Raw genomic sequence first — 25,564 nt, forward strand, 5'->3', positions numbered from 1 at the left:
ACATAGTACTTTTTTCCGCCTCCCTCAAGCTTTGTCCACTTCCTCCCGACTCTGACTCCCTGAGTGGAGTGAGGTGGCCCCTTTTATAGAGCACCCGGAAGTGCTCCACATGTTCCACAATCTCCTTTAATGTCCAGCGAGACAAAACGACAGCTGCTGTACAGGCTTTTAAATGATCGACGCACAGCACGACAAGCAGAACACGCAGCTCGGTAGCAGCAGCAGCAAGCCAGCAGCTGATCCACCTGCATCTCCTTAGCATGCATTCAGACCCCCCCCCCTTCACAACGCAAGCAGTAGAGTCGCAAAGTGGCTATATACATACAGTGGTACCTCGGTATACATCCTTAATCCGTTCCAGATCCTTTGACTTATACCAAACAGGATGTATACCAAACAAATTTTTCCCATAAAAAATAAAGGGGAAATGATTAATCCGTTCCCTTGAAAAAAAATCCTATTGTTATTGACGTATTATACATTGATGTGGTTGTATAAAATAATTTAAACACTGCTTAATACTAAAATACATAAATACAAAATCAATTAGATGAAATAAATTAAAATTTAACCTCACTTTACTTTTTAATAACGTCTTTGTTTTTCACAATCGTAGATACCATCGTTCTCGGCATACGGTATGCAGCAGCCATGTCCCGGATACGCATGCCACCTTCATACTTTTCAACAATCAATTCAAATTTACGTGAAAAAATACAAAATCACATGAAAATTCACATAGAGTTATAGCGCGGGTTGTTCACTGAATGCTGCAACTGGCGTACTGACGTTCGTGGGCAGCGTAGGGTAGCGTGCGGTGTGACGATGCAGGTCCACTTTACACACCCATACATCCTTATGGGGAGTCCTGAACCGGACAGCGTCGGTAATGTCACCGAGATGAGCTGACAAATGAGGACAATTCTCAAATGAAGCCAGGGGATAGTGCAAGAATGCCAAGTGTTTTTATTTAAAACAAAAAACAGTGTCCAAACAAAAAGTGCAGTGCATCTGGTTTCAATAAATAATTATTTAATAAATATCTATAAAAACAAGTATTCTGTGGGGATAAAAACAACAATAAATAAATCAGATAAAATCCGAGGTTAAAAATGCAGTCTCACTCATCCTGATCACAGCCCACCTGTGCAGGTACGACTCTCTCCAACTACCTCATTAACTCCCCTGCAGTCGTGCAATCATGCCAACAGAGAACAACACGGCTATACGGGTTAAAACCTGGCCCTTTTTTTGAAGCCGCGGACCCGCTATACCACACGCACTGTTCTAGCACGTGCGTCGTATTCCAAGCAATGTTTTTCTTGTCCAAACAGGATGTATACCAAATTGGACTTATTTCAAAGCAGGCGTATGTCGAGGTACCACTGTATGTATATATATATATATATATATATATATATATATATATATATATATATATATATTGTGGTGGATTGCCGGCTTCCTATTCCAGCCCTCACCCCCAGGCCACCAGGAGGAGCTCTCCCAACAGCATGGACGTGCCCCGAGTTCCAGCAGGGCCTCATGGACTATGTAGTTTTTATACACAGCCCTGCTGGATACCTTGGGGACCACTGGGAGTCACTGTCAGGAAGCCCATGGACTCGTATGTGCCCTATAACCTGGAAGTATGTCCTGGTCACGTGAGCAGGAGAGATGACGTACTTCCAGGTTGAAGAAAAGGACTGTTTACCCTGACTTGGAAGGAATAAGGAATTGTGGACTGTTGGGCAGGAACACCTCCGGGTCAGGGTGTATAAAGGACTCTGGGAAAGCCCAGTACACTGAGCTGAGCTGGGAGGTAGGGTGGCTAAGTGTCTGGAAGAAGGAGGAGAGAGTATTGTGATTAGTGATTGAGTATATGAGTAGTGTGGAGTGGAGGGTGCTTTGTGCACTGTATAAGAAGAAAATAAAAGAGTCTTGTACTTTCACCTGGTGTTTGGAGTGGTACCTGAAGGTCCAAGAGGTGGACACACGCCTCTACTGCTACACTATATATATATATATAATATATATTGATACCAGTAATGGCACACTGCATGATAATGTGCAGTGAATCCACTTGACATGAGCATTCCTAGTTTTCCTCCTCTTTCTTTCTCTGTACTTTTACCGTTCATTTGCTCAGAGGTTGATGCGCTTGTTGCTTCCTGATCAGCTCTTCTTTTCTCCACCCTAGCGGCCCGCTTCTTCTCTTCTTTCATTAGCATCTTTTTGCATTACAACTGATTGAGTCAGTGTTTATGTTGCAATTATTTAGTACATTTTCTTTAATTATTCACTTAAGCTGGCACTTAACTCTTCCATCTGCCTCAAGAATAATTTAAAATATGAAGAGGTAGGGGAAGTGACGGGGAAGGTGGTAAGGATGAGAATGGAGCCTGTATGCATGTGCTGCACAACTGCCCTGCTACCCACTGCTGAGAGTTGATTCTACAATAAAATATCCATCTATCCATAATCCAACCTGTTATATCCTAACTACAGGGTCACGGGTGTTTGCTGGAGCCAATCCTAGCCAGCATTGGGTGCAAGGCAGGAACAAACCCCGGGCATGGCACCAGCCCACCGCAGGGCACACACACCAAGCACACACTACGGACAATTTAGAATCACCAATGCACCTGACCTGCATGTCTATGGACTGTGGGAGGAAACCGGAGCACCGGAGGAAACCCACGCAGACACGGGGAGGACATGCAAACTCCACGCAGGGAGGACCTGGGAAGTGAACCCGGGTCCCCAGGTCTCCTTACTGTGAGGCAGCAGCGCTACCACTGTGCCACCATGCCACCCACAATAAAATAAAATAAAATAAAAATAAAAAGAGGAATAACCTTGGAAGTCAATCATCACCCCAAAAGCAGATATACTGTGACGTATGTGCTTCAGAGGGTCACTTTCTGAGTTCCTTCCAGGTATGTAGTTTCACGCCATTATAAAAAGTGGCACTTCTGCTAACTGTGTTGTCTTCTTTCCCTCCACAGGACTGAGAATCCGCTCAGTGAGGGCCAGAGGTGGATGGAGTAGCCAAAAATTGTACTCAAGTAAGCGCAGCGTTACTTCAAAATAATATGACTCAAGTAGAAGTAAAAAGTAGTCATCCAAAAAATTACTCAAGTAAGAGTAAAAAAAGTATTTGGTGAAAAGACTACTCAAGTAAGTACTGAATAACTGTTTGAACATAATAAATTATTTATTTTTTAGAAATGTTGTAATAAGACAGACAAAAATATAAAATAATATGCAAATTCTGCTATTTCCAAATAATAAAATAAAAAATGAGTAAAAATAAATAACATCTTTACAAAATAAAGACGCACAAATCACACAAAGTTCCAAATCTCAGTTTTTCACAACAAAGCTTTTGAAGCCAATACCTACAGTAGGTAACATGAATGTTTGAACAGTGCAAACTACTTACAGTGACAAGATATACTGACTGTACACTGACAGTAGAATACTGCATATTCACTTGCCCTCCAAATAGCACAGTTGATAGAAAATACCATTAGAACAAGGCAGCTTGTGCCCATACAAGAAGTCTCACTTTACCTTGACTGTCTGTGCATGTTTAGTTAGCTCTTTCAGGGCTGATGTCGACTTTTGTCAAAAGGAGGAGTTGTCGATGGTAATCAACTATAAACTGTGACAAAACCAACCATTATGTTTTAGTTGGACTCTTGTTGCTAGAAGGAAAGTTAGATTCATTGGTTTGACCGAGATCTCCTGTGCTCACATGAGTAGCAAGGCGCAAACAACGGCAAAAATGGCACTGACATTTGGCGAGAGATCAAAGCGAGTGCGTAAAGCAAAATACTCTGTGGAGACGTTTTGCCTATTATGTCTGAACTGGACTATGACTTGTCGGACTCAGATTTTGATACAAGTGATTGAAAACGAGTGTGAGGTTCCAGCTTCAGCTGATTGGTCCCCAGCTAGTCATTGTACTGACAATGTTCGCCAGGGAGGACTGCCACTTAACAATGATAAGGAGGTAGAAACCAGATTGCAATGCACCACAACTTTGTCCCAGGCACACAGACAGCCTACCACACATTCTTGGCAAACTGGCAGTCACAGCATGCAGCATGCAGCAACAGAGGTTTTATGTTGATTTCTGTGTGAAACCATTGCTTTTCAGAAACTGTTTTTTGAAATAAATATTCAGCCCTTAAAGAGTTAGAACCTGCTTGTTCTTCACTCAGTGACGTGATGGTTAAGCTTCAGCATACAGTATATTCTTTCATTCTCTGTCCGCTGTCTGTGAGGAGTTTGCACCAATATGCCTCCACAGTTTGTGTGTGGTCATGTGACTGCATGGCTACGTCTGATTGGTGAAACGGAGCCATGTGATTATTGTTGCTACGTCTGATTGGTGAAAACGGGTAAACGTTAACATTATATAAAGTTATTGTCTGTTTTTTACCTGCATTATTATCAATCTTTAATTTAATATTGTTTTTTGTATCAGTATGCTGCTGCTGGAGAATGTGAATTTCCCCTTGGGATTAATAAAGTATCTATCTATCTATCTATCTATCTATCTATCTATCTATCTATCTATCTATCTATCTATCTATCTATCTATCTATCTATCTATCTATCTATCTATCTATCTATCTATCTATCTATCTATCTATCTATCATTACTACCCACCTCTGGTGAGGGAAGCTGACTTTTTCCGGAATGAGGCGTCACTTTACAACTGAGTGACCAGAGAGACGGAGCTCCTTTATAACCTGCCAGCTATTTGGCCCTGTGTTAACTGGAGACTCTTGTTTTATCTTATTCTGATGCCACTGAACGTTTGTTTTTTTCTTTTCTTACTTGAAGTAAACAGGGACGGCCTGTTGTCGGACCAACATTTATTTTGTCGAGACTGTCATTCCCTCGGATGGCCACAATATATATTTACGACTATTTGTTTATATATAGTGATTGCTATGTTACAATATTCAGTATTATGATTGGCTGATCAGAAACTTTACAACGGAAACACACAATTGAAACCCACAACCATTCAAAATGTGTCCTTAAGACATGCTGTTTAGTAACTTTATAATCTGTGCATGAAACTGTCACTAAATTTACTGGCACAAGTGCCAATGGTGCAGAAGGCAGGAGTGAGGAGAGCGGCTGTGCAGGAAGATTGAGATTTTATGTATCCTGTTTTTCTCTCTAAGACAGAAGTGTTTTATATGTCCTGAACAGAAGGCAGCTCCATGCAGGTAATGTTTTCTGCTGCTTTCGTCATGTTCTATAATGTTTTAACATCTTGAGCTGAGCAGGTGCCATACCAGGATGTGATGCAGTCGGTAAGGATGAACTTCACCGTGCATCTGTGGAAATCCATGTGAACAGATGGGGAATGCGTGCTGCCCTCAGACATCTGGAGATGTAGAGGCACTAAGGAGGCATCTATCTATATCTCTGTTTTTCTAATGCCTTTTCCGTCCATCGACTTTTTATTGATAGAAAGAACGAACAAATGCTGAATAATAAACATGGCAAGTAACATTCCTTCATGTGATTGTCAGGTTGGGACAGTGCGGGTTAGCTCCACCCTACCGGATCCCACTGGGAGCCTCTTCAACCCGCCGCCGCTGATGACGTTTCCGAGGGGTGAGCCTGGCAAATGAGGACACCACACAAAGCAAGGGGGATGTGCAAATTGCTCAGTGCTTTTATTAAAGCAATTCACAGTCTTCCACAGTCTGTATTACTTTGCACTGTTGTAGAAGTTCTTTTAATTAATGCAACTAAAATCTTTATTTTCTTCCCATTTACCTTTTTGATGCTTTTCTCTCACACACTTCTCAAACCTGCAGATTTTTCCGTTAGAGGTATTAAGCTGTTTGGTACCCTTATGTACCGCGTGAACTAAGGTGTATGAGCAGACAGCTCTGAAGTCATTACACTCAGGTGTTTAGGGCTGATCTGAAAATCCTTCTTCTTCCATATAAAGCTTGAAATGGCACGGGCCCAACTCTGGACTTCTACACAGTGAAGTGTACACCACAATTATAAGATGGCAGTACACAGAAGATTAGTAAATGCACTAAACATTCCAATAATCAATAATACAACATTGGGAGGTCAAGCTTTACACACAGGACTCGAAGTCTTCCCCATCACCTCAGTCTCATTATTTTGGTTCAGTTTTCCCTGATTAGAACTTCTGATTAGTTCTTCAAACTGCATCTCTGCTTCATACTCTATAAAGTAAATGACATGGCCGTTATTACAGCTGTCTACTCTCAGCCTGTATTAACTCCATGTAGAAGGCTACATAGAAATTGATTTTCTATTTAAAATAGTGTAAAGTGTGTGATGGAGAGCCAGGACCCCTTCCTGGCCAATATACTGGAAGGACCCTGGGAGCAGAAGTGCACAGGATGCTACTTTCCCACGGAGCGCTAGATGGCACCCCCCTGGTTTGCAGCAGTGCCTTGGATTCCCACACGGCTCCATGGGAGTTGGAGTTTAGTACAGCCCTGTTGGGATCTGTGGGGGCTGTAGAGCCCTATGTTGGGTTTCCACCACACCTGGGAGTACTTCCAGAAAATGCTGATGAGCCACCTGAAGTGCTTCCAGGTGCAGCATAAAAGGGGCCGCCTCACTTCACTTGAGTGAGCCAGAGCTGGGGGGAAGAGGGACGACGCTTGCCAGAGGAGCATTGGAGGTGAAGGACAAGAGCGAGGAGCAGAAAAGGAATCGTGTGCTGCATGATGTGCTTGATTCTACTGTGCTTGCTGTAGGGGGAATGAACGGGAAAGCATTTCCCCCCTTGTAAATAAAACGTGTCTGGTGCTGGGCTTGTGCCTGGTGATCATCTGTGTCAAGTTTGGGGAGCGGGTGCGCCCCCTGTTGGCCACAGACAATAAGAAACAGCAACAGGACAAGTAAATAGACTGTGTAAGACTGGAGATTTTGTTCATTTTAGATGATTTAAAATGGTTCATATGTGGAATCACATTTATTAAGCTGGTAGTAGAATAAACACTCATATATGTCACATGCTCTTACATGGCTCACACATAAGAAAACCTGACATAACTAGACCAAGACCCCTTACCTCCATAGTAAAAGTACAATGTGGACAACACATTACAGCAAAAAAACATAAAGAAGGAAACAGACCACCTTATTGGACACAACCCAGTAATAACCGATCTTTATTAATGGATTTGAAATTGATGATATGTTCCTGTCATCGCAAACCCTAGCACTGTCTCATCTGCTCTGTGTATTAGACAACTCTGATCTTCAGAGAAGTCACAGGAAAGGCAAACAGGACCTGACGGTGGGATCACTAGGGCTTAAGGTGATCCGTTACACTTTATCAGAGGAGCAGCTCACCCAGAAATGGAATAAGTGAATAAGCAAAGTGCCGGAGTGAGGTTAAAAGGAAATCGCCTCAATACAAAGAGGAATGTTTGATCACTTTTGAATAAGTTGGATGAACTGTTACAGCTCATGGTGAAAATCAAGGTATGTTCAGGCAGTGTGGCATTTTGTGTATTGTGGAGAACTGGTTTAAACTGCTTATTCCTTATTTCTGGATGGATTCCATCTGAAACGATGAGATGGAGTTTAAAAAAAGGCAACTGTGAGACGGGATATTGATTTAAATGAGCAATGGTATAAGAGTGAGAATGCTACAATTAGGTGGCATGGTGGCGCAGTGGGTAGCGCTGCTGCCTCGCAGTTAGGAGACCTGGGTTCGCTTCCCGGGTCCTCCCTGCGTGGAGTTTGCATGTTCTCCCCGTGTCTGCGTGGGTTTCCTCCCACAGTCCAAAGACATACAGGTTAGGTGCATTGGAGATTCTAAATTGCCCCTAGTGTGTGCGTGGTGTGTGTGTGTGTGCCCTGCGGTGGGCTGGCGCCCTGCCTGGGGTTTGTTTCCTGCCTTGCGCCCTGTGTTGGCTGGGATTGGCTTCAGCAGATCCCTGTGACCCTGTAGTTAGGGTATAGCGGGTTGGATAATGGATGAATGGATGGATGTTACAATCACAACTAAAATGTGTAATCCAGACATTAAAATCTTCCACATTAATGCCTAGGGAGACAAGGAACATTAACCTGATAATGGGTACATGTCTCACTCCATTACCTCGTTACTTTGGAAGGAACAATGACAAACTTCCATCAGTATGAGTCATGTTCCATACCTGGACACAACACAGTGGACTTTATCCAGTGTTAAAAGATGCCTTTAAATGTAAACCTGTGACACAACTGGCCAGATCTGACCATAATCTGATCTATCATATTCTCAATGACAAGCCTCTTATTAGATGGCAGCAGCTCTCTTTTCAGTCGCCAAGCCAGATGTTCTTGTGTGTGTATTGTGTGGGGAGGATTGGGTTGTTGTTGCTTCTGTAGGGTCTTGATTTCCCCTTGGGCACATATTAAGTATCTATCTATCTATCTATCTATCTATCTATCTATCTATCTATCTATCTATCTATCTATCTATCTATCTATCTATCTATCTATCTATCTATCTATCTATCTATCTATCTATCTATCTATCTATCTATCTATCTATCTATTATATTGTGTCACTGATAATGTAAGTTCCATGTAAAATGGATTCTAAGTGTGCTCTTTCTTAATCAGAGGTGTATGTCTGGTCCTTTATTTTCCACTTTAAGGGGTGCACACGTGGCTACAGTAAGCTATCTGGCCTGCACTGTGCTCTGATACACGAGTGTTCCCAGCTGTTATGCCAGTCATTAGTATCCACAGAGGATTTGCTGGACTGCAGCATAGATGATCCTCCTGCTTTCGAAGTTTCACTCGACCTCCCTGAATTGCCTGCTGGCAAAAGGGGTTGTGAGCTGCAGCTAGAAAGAACAGTGTTAAATGGATGAGGAAATGCATGTGTAAGAGAGACTGTGATGACGTTCAATAACTAAGACTCAGAGAAATGGCTGTTACAAAAATAATGAAGCTGACCTTCCTTCTAGCAAAGAGAATCAAATTAAAATGTAATGGTGAGTTTTATCACAGTTTACAGTGGATGATCATCCTCTACCCCTGAATTTTGGCAAAAAGTCAACATCCGCCTTGAAAGAGTTAACTCTGTCCCCTCCTGCTTTCTGGTCAGTGCCACCATCTTCAGCCCATATAACATAGCTGGTCTCACTACCGTCCTGTAGACCTTCCCTTTCACTCTCGCTGGTACCCGTCTGTCACAAATCACTCCTGACACTCTTCTCCATCCACTCCACCCTGCCAGCACTTTCTTCTTCACCTCTCTTCCACACTCCCTGTTACTTTGCACTGTTGTAGAAGTTTTTTTAATTAATGCAACAAAAATCTTTATTTTCTTCCCATTTAGCTTTTTGATGCTTTTCTCTCACACACTTCTCAAACCTGCAGATTTTTCTGTTAAATGTATTAAGCTGTTTGGTCCCCTTATGTACCGCGTGAACTAACGTGCATGAGCAGGCAGCTCTTAAGTCATTACACTCAGGTGTTTAGGTTTAGGTTTAGGGCTGATCTGAAAATCCTTCTTCTTCCATATAAAGCTTGAAATGGCACGGGCCCAACTCTGGACTTCTACACGGTGGAGTGTACACCACAATTATAGGATGGCAGTACACAGAAGATTAGTCAATGCATTAAAGATTCCAAGAATTAATAAAACAACATTGGGAGGTCAAGCTTTACACACAGGACTCAAAGTCTTCCCCATCACCTCAGTCTCATTATTTTGATTCAGTTTTCCCTGATTAGAACTTCTGATTAGTTCTTCAAACTGCAGCTCTATAAAGTAAATGACATGGCCGTTATTACAGCTGTAAATCTGTGTGTCTACTCTCAGCCTGTATTAACTCCATGTAGAAGGCTACACAGAAATCGATTTTCTATTTAAAATAGTGTAAAGTGTGTGATGGAGAGCCAAGACCCTTTCCTGGCCAATATACTGGAAGGACCCTGGGAGCAGATGTGCACAGGACGCTACTTTCCCATGGAGCGCTAGAAGGCACCCCCCTGGTTTGCAGCAGTGCCTTGGATTCCCACAGGGCTCCATGGGAATTGGAGTTTAGTACAGCCCTGTTGGGATATGTGGGGGCTGTAGAGCCCTACGTTGGGTTTCCACCACACCTGGGAGTACTTCCAGAAAATGCTGATGAGCCACCTGAAGTGCTCCCAGGTGCAGCATAAAAGGGGCTGCCTCATTTAACTCGAGTGAGCCAGAGCTGGGGGGAAGAGGGACAACGCTTGTCAGAGGAGCATTGGAGGTGAAGGACAAGAGGGAAGAGCAGAAAAGGAATCACTTAAAGACCTACACTGTAAGTAAATCTGAAACGAGGATTGCCAGTTGTTAAGTAATAATAATAATAATACAATTTAATTTATATAGCGCCTTTCCCATGTAGATGAGGTGTTGTCACCAAGACGGAGATTCTAAAATTGAGACCAATGTTGAGAAGTGGAATGCTGAGAGTCATGAACCTGAAGTCATTAGAGTGCAAGACTGAAGTGAATTTGTTAACGTGGATTCTGTGTCAACCACCATGTGGGATTACAAAAGCTGTGACCTGCCGCAAATGGGAATCGGCCCTAGCAACAGTGTAGTATGCCCTAGCAACACAGTAGCAAAATGTTGAAACTGCAAAACGGTGACACGACGCCCTTTAAACCATAATAAAATGTAATTAATCTGTATTGAAATTATTAACACAAAATTCCCAGGTATAGCCTCCAAGAACCCACCAAAAGGTAGCAGAAATTATTTGGATAAAATAGGAAAAACAATTTAACAGGGTGTCCCAATTTGTAACACCAGTTCGCAAGCAGAGGACCTCTGATTGGTCAGAACTTGTCAGTTTTGACTAGACCTGATGTGATTGGTGATTACACTCAATGTGCTGGTGTACCTAGCAAGACACTGTTTGCAATAAAATGCTCAGTGCGATGTCTGTGTACGTCAAAGCAGGGACAAATGAAAATACAGAACACCAAAAGTGAAGAAGATCATATGGGAAATATGGGGTATCTGGTCATCCTGCATATGAGGCAAGAGTGAAGCTGCCACTTAGCCTCACTGTCACATTCTTAGGATATCTGAAGCAGACGTGTCAAGGATAGTGACAAACTGGAATTTGAATTCTAGAGCTGTGTGTCAACAGTGCTAATCCGTGTGCCTCACTCCCACCCTATAGTTCAGGGGGCTGAATTGTCAGCAATGACTCATACAGTGGGCTATGTAAAGTGTAGATGTAACTGTAAATCAATCTAGCATGTTTTAATGACAAGCATTCACTTAAAATAAAGTCACACTAAGAAAGACTTTTTATTAACCTGAATGCTGAAATACCATTAGGGGGAATTTTAAAGCACAGTAGAATCATCGGGTAGGAGGGTCCTTTCATCTGATTGGCTGCCCCAGCACTGACTCAGCTGTGGAATGGCCAATAAGGGGGAGGCGGCTTGTTGGCCGAGGTCTCCAGGACTCTGACTGTGTCTGGCTTGCCAGACTGCTGTGCTTCTGCAGTTAGCTGATGGACGGATGTTGTTGCTTTTCATTGATGTTAATTCGTTTCTACTTTGTTTCTGATGTATTTGAACAAATCTGTATCCTCATGTGTGATAGTTCTGTATGTAGTGAGTGGTTTACTCTATTCTTGCATTTTGCCTTGATAGTTGTTGTGGTGGTTTGCGCCTGCAATTGGTGAGGAGCGCTGGGCAAGAAAACAGTCATTTGTACTGTCGTGTCGTATTTCTGAAGTGGCCGTGACAGATTACCCATCTAGCTCTGTGACGAGGATAACTTGCGTTTTGTTTCGTATGTTGTATTTACCCCATTTTTTGACACCCATTGCACGCTCAACATACTTGGAAGGGGGTCATTTTTGTTTCGTAGTAGGGGGCTTTGCCCCCTGCTCGCTTTGCTCGCCAACTCTCAGGCCTGCGCTATGTGCTAGCCTCTGTGTGGTTCTGCTGCTCGTGTATGGGAATGCAGATGTACAATTTAAACCAATTTTTATTTTCATGGGAAATGTTACATATGCATAATAGAACTAGCTATTTTACATTACAGTGAGTAATTAACCATATTAAAAAATAGTAAAACTTAATAATTTGAAAGAAAATTATGTTTCATGTTGCGTTAGAGTTATTCGTTTCGTAATATGATTTCATTCTGTTTGGCTTTGAAATTAACACGCGATACTTTTAAAACTTACACTTTTACTCTAAAATTTCAGTAAAAACAATTATTTGAATTACATTTTCGTCAATATCGCATTGAATTTTGATTCCGTGTTTGGACTTTCATTGTGACAACGCAATGTATAACTGCCTGTGAGTAAATATCGTTTCTTTCTTTCTATTAAATAAAATGAATTTTTTGAATGTTTGTCGCTGTGATTTATTAATTGTCTTTGCAAAAGCTATTCTAATGGGAAACCGTTAATGTTTGAATACAGTCATAGGAAAAAGTTTGGGAACACCTCTCAGCCTGCATAATAATTGACTCTCATTTCAACAATAAAGATAACAGTGGTATGTCTTTCATTTCCTAGGAACATCGGAGTACTGCGGTGTTTTCCGAACAAAGATTTTTAGTGAAGCAGTATTTAGTTTTATGAAATTAAATCAAATGTGAAAAACTGGCTGTGCACAAATGTGGGTCCCCTTGTCATTGTGCTGATTTGAATGCCTGTCACTGCTCAATGCTGATTACTTACAACACCAAATTGGTTGGATGAGCTCATTAATCCTTGAACTTCATAGACCGGTGTGTCTAATCATGAGATATAAAGGTATTTAAGGGGGTCAATTACAAGTTGTGGGCGGCACAGTGGCACAGTGGGTAGCGCTGCTGCCTCACAGTTGGGAGACCTGGGGACCTGGGTTCACTTCCTGGGCCCTCCCTGCGTGGAGTTTGCATGTTCTCCCCGTGTCTGCGTGGGTTTCCTCCGGGCGCTCCGGTTTCCTCCCACAGTCCAAAGACATGCAGGTTAGGTGGATTGGCGATTCTAAATTGGCCCTAGTGTGTGCTTGGTGTGTGGGTGTGTTTGTGTGTGTCCTGCGGTGGGTTGGCACCCTGCCCAGGATTGGTTCCTGCCTTGTGCCCTGTGTTGGCTGGGATTGGCTCCAGCAGACCCCCGTGACCCTCTGTTCGGATTCAGCGGGTTGGATAATGGATGGATGGATGGATGAATTACAAGTTGTGCTTCCCTTTGACGCTCCTCTGAAGAGTGACAGCATGGGATCCTCAAAGCAACTCTCCAAAGATCTGAAAACAAAGATTGTTCAGTCTCATGGTTTAGGGGAAGGCTACAATAAGCCATCTCAGAGATTTAAACTGTCAGTTTCAACTGTAAGGAATGGAATCAGGAAATGGAAGGCCACAGGCACAGTTGCTGTTAAACCCAGCAGGTCTGGCAGGCCAAGAAAAAGACAGGAGCGGCATATGAGCAGGATTGTGAGAATGGTTACAGACAACCTACAGATCACCTCCAAAGACCTGCAAGAACATCTTGCTGCAGATGGTGTATCTGTACATCGTTCTACAATTCAGCACAATTTGCACAAAGAACATCTGTATGGCCGGGTGATGAGAAAGAAGCCCTTTCTGCACTCACATCACAAACAGAGTCGCTTGTTGTATGCCAATGCTCATTTAGACAAGCCAGATTCATTTTGGAACAAAGTGCTTTGGACTGATGAGACAAAAATGGAGTTATTTGGTCAGAACAAAAAGTGCTTTGCGTGGTGGAAGAAGAACACCACATTCCAAGACAAACACCTGCTGCCTACTGTCAAATTTGGTGGAGGTTCCATCATGCTGTGGGACTGTGTGGCTAGTTCAGGGACTGGGGCCCTTGTTAAAGTCGAGGGTCAGATGAATTCAACCCAATATCAACAAATTCTTCAGGATAATGTTCAAGTATCAGTCACAAAGCTGACGTTACGCAGGGGTTGGATATTCCAACAAGACAATGACCCAAAACACAGTTTGAAATCTACAAAGGCATTCATGCAGAGGGAGAAGTACAATGTTCTGGAATGGCCGTCACAGTCGCCTGATTTGAATATTATTGAAAATCTATGGGATGATTTGAAGCAGGCTGTCCATGCTCGGCAGCCATCAAAGTTAACTGAACTGGAGAGATTTTGTATGAAGAATGGTCAACAATACCTCCATCCAGAATCCAGACACTCATCAAAGGCTATAGGAGGACAGCGTCTAGAGGCTGTTAGATTTACAAAAGGAGGCTCAACTAAGTATTGATGTCATATCTCTGTTGGGGGGCCCAAATGTATGCACCTGTCTAATTTTGTTATGATGCATATTTTCTGTTAATGCAATAAACTTAATGTCACTGCTGAAGTCCTACTGTTTCCATAAGGCATGTCAGATATTAAAAGGAAGTTGCTACTTTAAAAGCTCAGCCAATGAGAAACAAAAATCCAAAGAATTAAGAGGGGTTCCCAAACTTTTTCATTTGACTGTATGAATAGCATATCAAAATCTCCTTTGGTGTCTAATGTTATCCCCTGAAGATGTACTACATTACCTCTCTTGTCGCCTGTTTAAATTTTACATGTCGGAATTGTTCAACCAATTTTCAGTACAACTAATCTTAGCCCATCACTCAGACATAAATTATGCAATAACATTACAATACATTGTTCTTTCAACAGTAATTGGAAGACCGGACAGTGTTAACAGTTGTAGATATTCTACAGCATATTGTAAGTTGATGTTTTCATCTTCCACACCATCACCACCAACTGTTTCAGCAGAGTCTATTAATACGCATTTAACCAATTTGGCGTTTAACCGATCCACATTTTTGGTGTAATTTCGTTTGACTTCATCGTTTCTAAGTGCTAGGATTGCCCGTGTACTCATTTTTTCTGTTGATGACCCTTTGTGATGAAATTCTTTAATAAGATTTGAACATAATACGTCTTCTTTAATTGGGAACTTAAAGTGAGGAAAACTTTAAAATTTATAAGAAAGACCAAGAACTGCGTCTGTCAAAAGCACTCACAAGAATGAGAGGTGAGAGGACCGTGTGCGTGTTTGAATATGGTCGAGAGGAGGGCGGGACTTGTAAAAATCTCATGGCCAAAGTCTCGTCTCGTCACAGGATTTTTGTTATATAATAGAGAGACAAGGTTTTATTGGAAGTTTTTTCTTGTCTTAGGGAGTCAAGACTAGGGGGCTGTCAAAAACAGGGCTGCTAAAGCCAACTGAGGTATTCCTCGTGTGATTGTGGGCCATACAAGAAAATAAATTGTAGTTGATTTTGCAATGACATTGTTCTTGTCTTGAACGTGAAACTGCTTGCTTCTGCACAGCCAACTAAGATGTTAGACGCCCCAACAATTACTTCACTGCAAAGATTTGTATCTGTTAGAATACTCCTATAGTTGCTTCTTAATAATGTCCATTTATGAAAAGATCTGCTCGAAACTGAATGTGCTATCAAAAAATGATAAAGTCAGCATGCAATGCCTTTGGGAGCAAATTGTGAGTAATTTACAGACAATAGAACTCAAGCAAAGCCTCTTTGGTAAACTGATCTTTAAGTTCACAATTGTCTTACAACTCTGTGATGGCCAGTGGGATTTTCTACGTTGTGGTGGGCTAGGCTGGTATCTTCATCTCCAGACATAATTCAGCAGAAGTGTGTCAAGAATGGGGTCCTTTATACCAACAGCAATATGCCTGCATAAGGCCTCACTAGCACTGGGACTGCTAAGTCAGAAGTTTTCTTTCTTTAAAATTTTCTTGCTCTTTAGTCATTCTAGTGTATGTTCAGACTAAAGTGTGTGTTTATATTTATTAATTTATTTAATATCTACATATTTATGTATTTATTTATTTATTTAAAAAGGTTCCGTTAAAAGCCAAATTTTCCCCTTGGAACAAATGAAGTTTGTTCGTTCATTCGTCTCTTTGTTCTTTTGGTCGTTCTTTTGTTTGTTCGTTCGTTTGGTCGTTCATTTGGTCGTTCTTTTGTTTGTTCATTTGGTCGTTCTTTTTTTGTTCGTTCGTTTGGTTGTTCTTTTGTTTGTTCATTTGGTCGTTCTTTTGTTTGTTCGTTCGTTTGGTCGTTCAGTTGGTCGTTCTTTTGTTTGTTCGTTTGGTCTTTCTTTTTTTGTTCGTTCGTTTGGTTGTTCTTTTGTTTGTTCGTTTGGTCGTTCGTTTGGTCGTTCATTCGGTCGTTCGTTTGGTCGTTCATTTGGTCGTTCTTTTGTTTGTTCGTTCATTTGGTCGTTCGTTTGGTCGTTCGTTCAATCTATACTTTAACTACTTACAGCTGTAAGTGTTCTGGAGCATTTTTCCCATTAACGGTGAAATGAGGAGGAAAAACTGCAAAATCTTCCTTGCCAATCCTGAAAATGAGATTCAAACTCACAAAGAACAATGGCAATCTGAGCTGCATATCTCGTGAAGATCTGACTTTTGTCTGCACACTGACCCTTGAAACTGGAATAACTTAACAGGTTTTGTGTGATGCCGCTGACTAAGATTATTGTAATGTTTGAACTATGGAGAAAAGGATGAAGTAACAACGTTATACCAACATGTAAATGAGTTCAGAGGGAAAGTCGTAACTACCCTCCTTCTCTGACTGGCTGTTGAAGTATTTGAGAAACACATAAATTATCCGAAGGCACTTTCAGTAAGTTCATTTAACTCCTTGTCTCACAAAACACATGTGCGGAGGTGCAGGACTAACTGGTTTCAGGGGATTTGTTATTAAAATTGCTTTTTCTTTTGATATCTTATATATTTCTTATCTTTATATCGATTTGTGCACTGACTCGGAGTCACACCCAGAGCTCTGCCTTCAGGGGTGTGGATGCCAATTAGATTTATTGCTGGTAAAATCAGTCACATGCAAATTCATCTCTCTGTTATAATAAAAAAATGTTGGGTCGAGACGTGATCTTTTCGGAAGACACTTTAACGTCCTACGAGAGAAGGCAGTGAGACAAAAGGACAGCTGCTGTACAGGCTTTTAAATGCAGCAGTGAGCCAGCAGCTGATCCATCTGCATCTCTTTAGCGTGCATTCAGCACCCCCACCATTCATAACATGAGCGCCAGAGCGGTGAAGTGGGGGGGTACAGCTGCCATACAGGCTTTAAAATGATTGACACTCAGCGTGACAAGCAGAACATTCAGCACACACAAGCAGCAGCAGCAAGACAGCAGCTGATCCATTGCCATCTCCTTAGTGTGCGTTCATCCCCCATAACGCAAGCGGCAGAGATATGAAGTGGCTGGCACATAGTGTGCCACAGGGGGAGGGGGTGGGCGAGCAGGGGGAAAAGCCCACTAGTATTCTTTAAAAACTCACAAGCAAAACAGAGGAGGCAAGAAAGGAGCTTAAAACATGCACACCATATCTGTCCGGTAAAAGCTTGGATTATTAAATTATTTTTTTGGATGATACAGCATAGTAACTTGCTACGATTACCCAAGTCAGCTGTAGCATCTTCTTGTTAAGAGCCTCTGACAAGGGCCGGAAAGTTAGATAATTGTTAGGAGAAGAGCACCAGCAGCTCGCACCTGTGCCACACCCCATAGTTTATGCACCATTGCTCTAGCATGAGCAATAAAAATGGAAAATTCTCACATAATAAATAAATAAATTCAGTTCTAATTTACTGCTTGTTTAAAAGTGCATGCCATTAAGATGAACGATCTTACTCTGAGTGTTTAATTACAAAAATTTTTCTGGGTGCATTTATTATGATAATGAATGAGTGATCCAATACCGGAAATGCCAGTGTTGCTCGAGTCCTCTTGTTAATGAGCTACATCTCCTGTGGCAGACAAATCGTCTAAGCTTCAGCGCCTCGCTCCTGGGTATACTGACTTAGAAACTGACTTTTCTATATCATTTCTTTTTGTACTATTATTCATTTGGGCAATAAGGAAAATCTACATTTGGTGATTGTGAGGCAACAACCATCTATGGTCACCATTCTCTGAGCTGCATGTCGAAATTTCTGAACACAACATAAAATACATTCAGAGATCTTGTACACACAAAAGTCCAGTTTTTTAGACACTTTGACATTGGGAAAAGTCCTATAAAAGTAAAATGCATTATTATTATTATTATTATCATTGTTATTATTATTATTACAGTATTATTATTATTATTATTATTATTATTATTACAATATTATTATTATGTGTCAGTTCTTTGGATCTCATAGCCTTTCGGCTATTTTATTATTAAAAGAATAGGTAACCCTAATTATTATTATTATTATTATTACAGTATTATTATTATGTGTCAGTTCTTTGGATCTCACAGCCTTTCGGCTATTTTTATTATTAAAAGAATAGGTAACCCTAACCCTAATTATTATTATTATTATTATTATTATTACAATATTATTATTATGTGTCAGTTCTTTGGATCTCACAGCCTTTCAGCTATTTATATTATTAAAAGAATAGGTAACCCTAACCCTAATTATTATTATCATTATTATTACTATTATTATTACTATTACTATTACTTTATGTCAGTTCTTTGGATCTCACAGCCTTTCGGCTATTTTTATTATTAAAAGAATAGGTAACCCTAACCCTAATTATTATTATTATTATTATTATTACAGTATTAGTATTATATGTCAGTTCTTTGGATCTCATAGCCTTTTGGCTAATTTTATTATTAAAAGAATAGGTAACCCTAACCCTAATTATTATTATTATTATTATTATTATTATTACAGTATTAGTATTATATGTCAGTTCTTTGGATCTCACAGCCTTTCAGCTATTTTTATTATTAAAAGAATAGGTAACCCTAACCCTAATTATTATTATTATTATTATTATTATTATTACAGTATTAGTATTATATGTCAGTTCTTTGGATCTCATAGCCTTTTGGCTAATTTTATTATTAAAAGAATAGGTAACCCTAACCCTAATTATTATTATTATTATTATTATTATTATTATTATTATTATTATTATTATTATTCTTCTTCAATAATTATTCAAACATTATTCTGCCTCTTCAGACTGTATTGTAAAATGCCGCATTAGCAGTAACTGACGACAAATTACATTAAACCTGTAAGAGAAAGCAGATAGTCGCCCTATAAAATCATCCAGTGTTTACGGCTGATGTTCACGTTTCTTGCCGTCTATCTTTGGAGCTCATTTTTTCACTAACTGATCACATGTGACAATAGTGACCCTGTGAGTGGGTGTCCATTTGAGAAGTGCGAACAGGACACAAGTCCCTCACATGCTTACAGGTGCCAGTCAACCCAAAATGAATGGGTGATGAGTGAGCAGGCACAGACCTGTCGCCCAAATCAAATCTTAAGTCAGGGTGTTGCCTTTCTGTGAGCTCTAGTCAACATGGGTATCCCATTTAAAATAATCTGAATCCTATTCAACTAGTTAAATAGAGCACTGATGTAGAGATGCGGACATGCGAACCAATTAAGCACTGGTTTGGAGGGATGATTTGTAATATGACATCAGTATCTCTCTGAACAGCTTGCCAGCTCACATCAGTAGGGCAGACCCCCTGCTCAGACACCACCATGTAGTGTTAACCAAAGGACAGCATTGGGCCCAAGCCATCCAAACAAAAAGTGCAACCAGACAGTAAATGTACGGTGGGCTTGGAACACCACAATGACTGCTAAGGACCTAATACAACACTATGCATGCTGTTAACACACTCCATTCCAGTGTAGTGCATCACCAAGTCAGAGAGCAAATGTGGGTATGAAACAGCAGGACCACCCTGGCACAGAAACAGAAGCACAGAAAATGAACAAGTATGTATGTCCTGTATGGCGCTCCATCAAACATGGTCAGGGTGGGGTTATACAAACCATAAAAAAATTTAAATATTAAAAAGTCACATATTTCAGAGTCATAACTGTACAGCTACTGTACATATTTACATCACAATTCCAAGTCAAATGTCATTAATATACAGTTAGAATAAAAACGAAATCTCTCTCATATTGAATTTGTGAAAAGGACACAAGCACTGCTCACTCCATGGTGCACTGATCAAGGCCGGGGACCCCAACCCCTGAGGTTGTGGGTTCAAATCCCACTTCTGACACCATGTGACCCTGAGCAAGTCACCTGACCTGCCTGTGCCCCAACTGGAAAGACAAAAGAAACATAGCCAACTGCATATCTCAAGTGTTGTAATTCCCCATGGATAAAGGCATCAGCCAAATACTGTAAGCAAAGGAAGATATTCAAATAATGGAAAACATTTCTTTTTTTTAGTTTGTCTACTTATTTTTAAAAACAAGTTAGAAAACGTATGCATGGCATTACATTCTGGTCCATTCTGGGATTGGCTTAACAGCTTTGATAGTTGGAGCATTTTAAATTTTTCTATTTACTTCATCAAAGCAACATTTGCTTATATATTTTATGTATTTTGTCACAGTGTGTGTGTGACATGCGATTGATGTTTGCTCAGAATGCCGCAACCACTGGCGGCACATTCAGGCATAAGCCGTGGGCACGACTGACTCTGAGGCCGTTTCTGCAGCTCCTTACTGACTACCGAGGATCTGTTTGCTGATATCAGCAGCTATCTGATATGCAAAAGTGGAGAAAAACAATATAAAATATACAGTCTGAGCTCTCTCAAGCTAAATCTGAAACAATAAACAAATCCATAATTGATGTTGTTTCTCTAAAGGATAGGCACTGTGCCAGAAAAGTGTGACTAGCTTCAGGTAGGATAGCTTTAATTATTGTTTTCGTTGATTATTAACATATTTACAGGAGCTGTGGCCTTAAATAATAAGCTTTCATTGAAAAAAGTACCCTTGTTTTGGAGGTTTATTTTAGCAATACGGTATATCTGTTGTGGGACAAAGCCCCCTGGCCACCAATTAAAGTCCACCATGTCCCCCTGTAGTTGTTCAGCACCACCAGGTTAGGATCATCTGTGTCTGACTTATTGACAGTGACTGAACTTGTCACACGGGGTGATTCAGTCCAATTCTTCTTAGCATCTTCCTGTTCAATTCACCACAAGAAACAGAATATTTTATGTCAAAAGGACTGAGAGAATGAGACATGGTCAAAAAATATGAGGTAAGGTCGAAAACCAAAAAAAAAAAACTAACTAACTGACCTTTCACCAACCCTAAACACTCAGAGTACGTATTGTAAGGGACGAATAGGACGCCCAAAGAGGGAAGGATGGGGGAAGGCAGATTCTGTAGGGCACTGCCTCTCCCAAAGTGCTAGATGGCAGCTCCCCTGGGTTGCAGTGGTGCCCCATATTCCCACAGGGCATCATGGGACATGGAGCTCTTTACCACAGCCCTGTTGGGTACCGCGGGTGCCACCAGGGGGCACTGCAAGGACTGAGGAGCAATATGGCCTTACCTGGAAGTTCTTACAAATCATGTGGGTGGAAGAGCAGAAACACTTCTGGGTTGGCCAACATAAAATTGGTTGCTGGCCTCCCAGGGGTGGGCCAGAGTCTGGTGGAAGGGGGATGAAGCTTGTTGGGTGGAGCGGAGGAGGCAAAGACCAAGAGAGAGGGAGAAAGAAGAATAACGGTCTATCTATCTATCTATCTATCTATCTATCTATCTATCTATCTATCTATCTATCTATCTATCTATCTATCTATCTATCTATCTATCTATCTATCTATCTATCTATCTATCTATCTATCTATCTATCTATCTATCTATTATATAGTGCCTTTTCTATCTATCTATCTATCTATCTATCTATCTATCTATCTATCTATCTATCTATCTATCTATCTATCTATCTATCTATCTATCTATCTATCTATCTATCTATCTATCTATCTATTATATAGTGCCTTTTCTATCTATCTATCTATCTATCTATCTATCTATCTATCTATCTATCTATCTATCTATCTATCTATCTATCTATCTATCTATCTATCTATCTATCTATCTATCTATCTATCTATTATATAGTGCCTTATCTATCTATCTATCTATCTATCTATCTATCTATCTATCTATCTATCTATCTATCTATCTATCTATCTATCTATCTATCTATCTATCTATCTATCTATCTATCTATCTATCTATCTATCTATCTATCTATCTATCTATCTGGGTTTTTCTTTGTCATCCTGAATGATTTGCCATGATGCCAAGTCTTAAATAATTAATTCCAAAAACCAGCAGTTCTCTGCAGACTTGTAAAGCTTCTTGGGAGCCGAGGCAAGCTACTGTATTAATGCATTTTCATTTCAAACACTTTGTAATAAGTTATCCTGAGAAGTCATTAGCAATATTTTGTTTCTATTTTCTCCATGTAAAGGTCTATACAGAGAAGAGGGGAGGTAAACCAGTTGCTTTTCTTTTTCCTCCTCTTTCTCTGTAGTTGTACTCCTTTTTCAGTAGTTTTCATCTCACGTTGATTAATCTGGCCTCCCACTTTGGCACATTAACCAAATGATTCATGGACAGACCCGGGTCCTGTCGCCCTCACTTATTTGTTCCCGTCCGTATTTGTGCACGTCGCTTCACGTCTGTATAAAGCACAATGCGATTTTTCTCCCTGCACAGGCTTTAGCGCTTGCACTGCCACGTTGCCATGGTAACAAACTTTTCTTTCTTTTTTGTCTTCCTTTTGCTTCAGTAAGAATCTGCTTAGCTGCTGTACGCATGGAGTGCTCTTCTGAAAATAAGATGAAAAATGTACTTGTTTTTTTTTTGGCTCTGTGTGTGCGACTTGTTTTAATGGCATAGCAAACCTCCTGCTGATCGCCGGTTCTCAAGGGAAAGAATTGATGTTGCCCTCCCTTAGGAGTCCGGCGAGCTGAAATGGACCTACTTGATGGAATTCATGTGCAGCTGTTTCTGCTGCTTCGATCACAGTGTGCGAGCCCAATCCTCACTTTCGTAACTGCTTTAAGAGCTGATCTGTCTCGGCATCAAGCAGCTGCTAAAGATGAGATACACAGGCCCAGATATGACGCCTGTGTCCTGGAGGTTCAGCAGTAATTACTGAACTGCTGTAAGGGAGGAAAGAGAAGGCAGCCTGGAACTACTGATATCGACACAAAAACTGAAATAGAAAAGAGAAGCAGCAGCGCAGGCAAGGCAGTGCAGTTCCCATACAGGTGGCAGTATATGATGTTGGGCACTGCCAGGCACTGTCCTCGTACTCCGGGGCTGAAGCTTGTAAAGTTAATCAGACTTGTGCAGATGTGACCGACCCTGTCTGTCGTTCACAGCAGATACACGTAACAGGGACGCCTCAAACTCTCAATGTCCACACATCACACTTTGCATTTTATGCACAGCTTTGTTTTTTTACAGACTTGTAGTGAGAAGCCAAGCAAAATGACCCGTTGTATTGGCTAACTAAAAAGATTACAATATGCATGATTGAAGAAGGGGCCTGAGTTGCCTCAAAAGCTTGCATATTGTAATCTTTTTAGTTAGCCAATAAAAGGTGTCATTTTGCTTGGCTTCTCGCTACATTCATAATGGCTAACACGGTACAACACCCGAGTACTAAAAGCACAGACTTGAAAGTTGGCACAGACAGAATTGTCACCATAAGTCCAATGGTTGGCCACCTGGCGCACTCATGAGGCTGGAGCAAAAAAGGCACAAAGTACTACAGTGTGGTCTATAATCTAAGAAGCTGCGTCACATGTTGGAATGCTTTTCAACCAAGAAATCCAAGTTTGAAGTTACCCATTATTTCATTTGTTTTCTTTAATCAAGTATTTCCCATTGCTGCTGTTGTCACAGTTCCCATGATGCTCCAAGCAGGGCCATATTGTCTCCTGAGATATTTATTGCAGTTTTGGGGTTGCAGTGATACCCCATGTTTATAAGACCTCAGCATATCCTAGAAACCCTGTAATTCATGACTGAGGTGATGAGCGGTACAGAGAAAGAGACGACAACCAAATCAACGAGAAAAAATTGTAAGTCAATCAAAAAATCCAACAGTTACCATTAAAGGATTAATATATTTACAAAACAAAACTAATCCTTCTTTCTTCCCTACATGAAAGTACTCGAGAAAAAGGATATTCTGATAAAACTAAAATGAAATTAAAAACAAATCCTTTCTATCTTCTTAACTTAAAACAAATCAAGAAAAATATGAAAAATGATACGTATAAAAAGCAACAGGCTCACCAAATCAGCCCTTCTGCTATGCGCCAGCGTGCTAAGTGGTCTGTGGTGTTGTGCAGGTTTTAAATAAATAATTGCATTCTGAGAGTATGAGGGCTCAGAACGCGCACAAGCGGAGCACAGGAGCGCAGTCATGTGTGAATGCGGGTGGATCGGTCAGGTGCCAGGCTGGGCGGAGGGTCTGGCAGTATAAAGGAGCCTGTATGGCAGACGGGTGGGAACAGGAACTGAAATAGGAAGAAAGAACAGAAAGAGCAAGACAGAGGTTAAAAAGGAACTGAAAGTCAATGGGGCGGCAGGATTGGGAGATGCAAGGGTGCAGAGGAGAGGAGGCATGGAGGCCGGGAGGAGAGCAACTAGGAGAAGTCGACGATCAGGGACAGAAGAGGGTCACTCTGGCTGAGCATTTTTTGCCGTTCCACTATATATCCGCCATGTTTACTAACCTGGGCAGATCTGTTTTGAACTCTTGTCTGTTAAGAGCATTTTTCAACCTTTACTCAAATTTTGCAGCCAATTCTCACGTATACGGGAGGCTGCCCCAAACCTCTTTGTGTGTCAAGGCTTGATTATTTATCACACCAGTCAGTTCTGACATGAAATCTATGAATATGTAATTATGTGAGTGTTTATAATGACAATGATCTAGCACGACGTCAGAAGTGACGCTATGCCACCAACATTCTCGCTGCTGGATGGGACATCTGATTTGTCAGCATTCTCCCACTTGCTGTGATGTCCCGATGCTTCTCTCTGGCCTATATACCTGTATGTACAGTGCATCCGGAAAGCATTCACAGCACATCACTTTTTCCACATTTTGTTATGTTACAGCCTTATTCCAAAATGGATTAAATTCATTTTTTTCCTCAGAATTCTACACACAACACCCCATAATGACAACGTGAAAAACGTTTACTTGAGGTTTTTGCAAATTTATTAAAAATAAAAAAAATGAGAAAGCACATGTACATAAGTATTTACAGCCTTTGCCATGAAGCTCCAAATTGAGCTCAGGTGTCATCCTGTTTCCCCTGATCATCCTTGAGATGTTTCTGCAGCTTAATTGGAGTCCACCTGTGGTAAATTCAGTTGACTGGACATGATTTGGAAAGGCACACACCTGTCTATATAAGGTCCCACTGTTAACAGTTCATGTCAGAGCACAAACCAAGCATGAAGTCAAAGGAATTGTCTGTAGACCTCCAAGACAGGATTGTCTCGAGTTACAAATCTGGGGAAGGTTACAGAAAAATTTTTGAGCACAGTGGCCTCCATCATCCGTAAGTGGAAGAAGTTTGAAACCACCAGGACTCTTCCTAGAGCTGGCCGGCCATCTAAACTGAGCAATCGGGGGAGAAGGGCCTTAGTCAGA

General features: G+C 41.0%; 1 protein-coding gene across 3 annotated transcripts in view; it reads right to left on the reverse strand.

Moving 5' to 3' along the window:
* The window catches only part of LOC114651263 (neural cell adhesion molecule 2-like), a 1,104,951-nt gene that overhangs the window by 276,995 nt on the left and 802,392 nt on the right, over positions 1-25,564 (reverse strand). The window lies entirely within an intron of this gene.

Source organism: Erpetoichthys calabaricus, chromosome 4 (assembly GCF_900747795.2).
Source record: "Erpetoichthys calabaricus chromosome 4, fErpCal1.3, whole genome shotgun sequence".
Taxonomy (NCBI): Eukaryota; Metazoa; Chordata; class Cladistia; order Polypteriformes; family Polypteridae; genus Erpetoichthys; species Erpetoichthys calabaricus.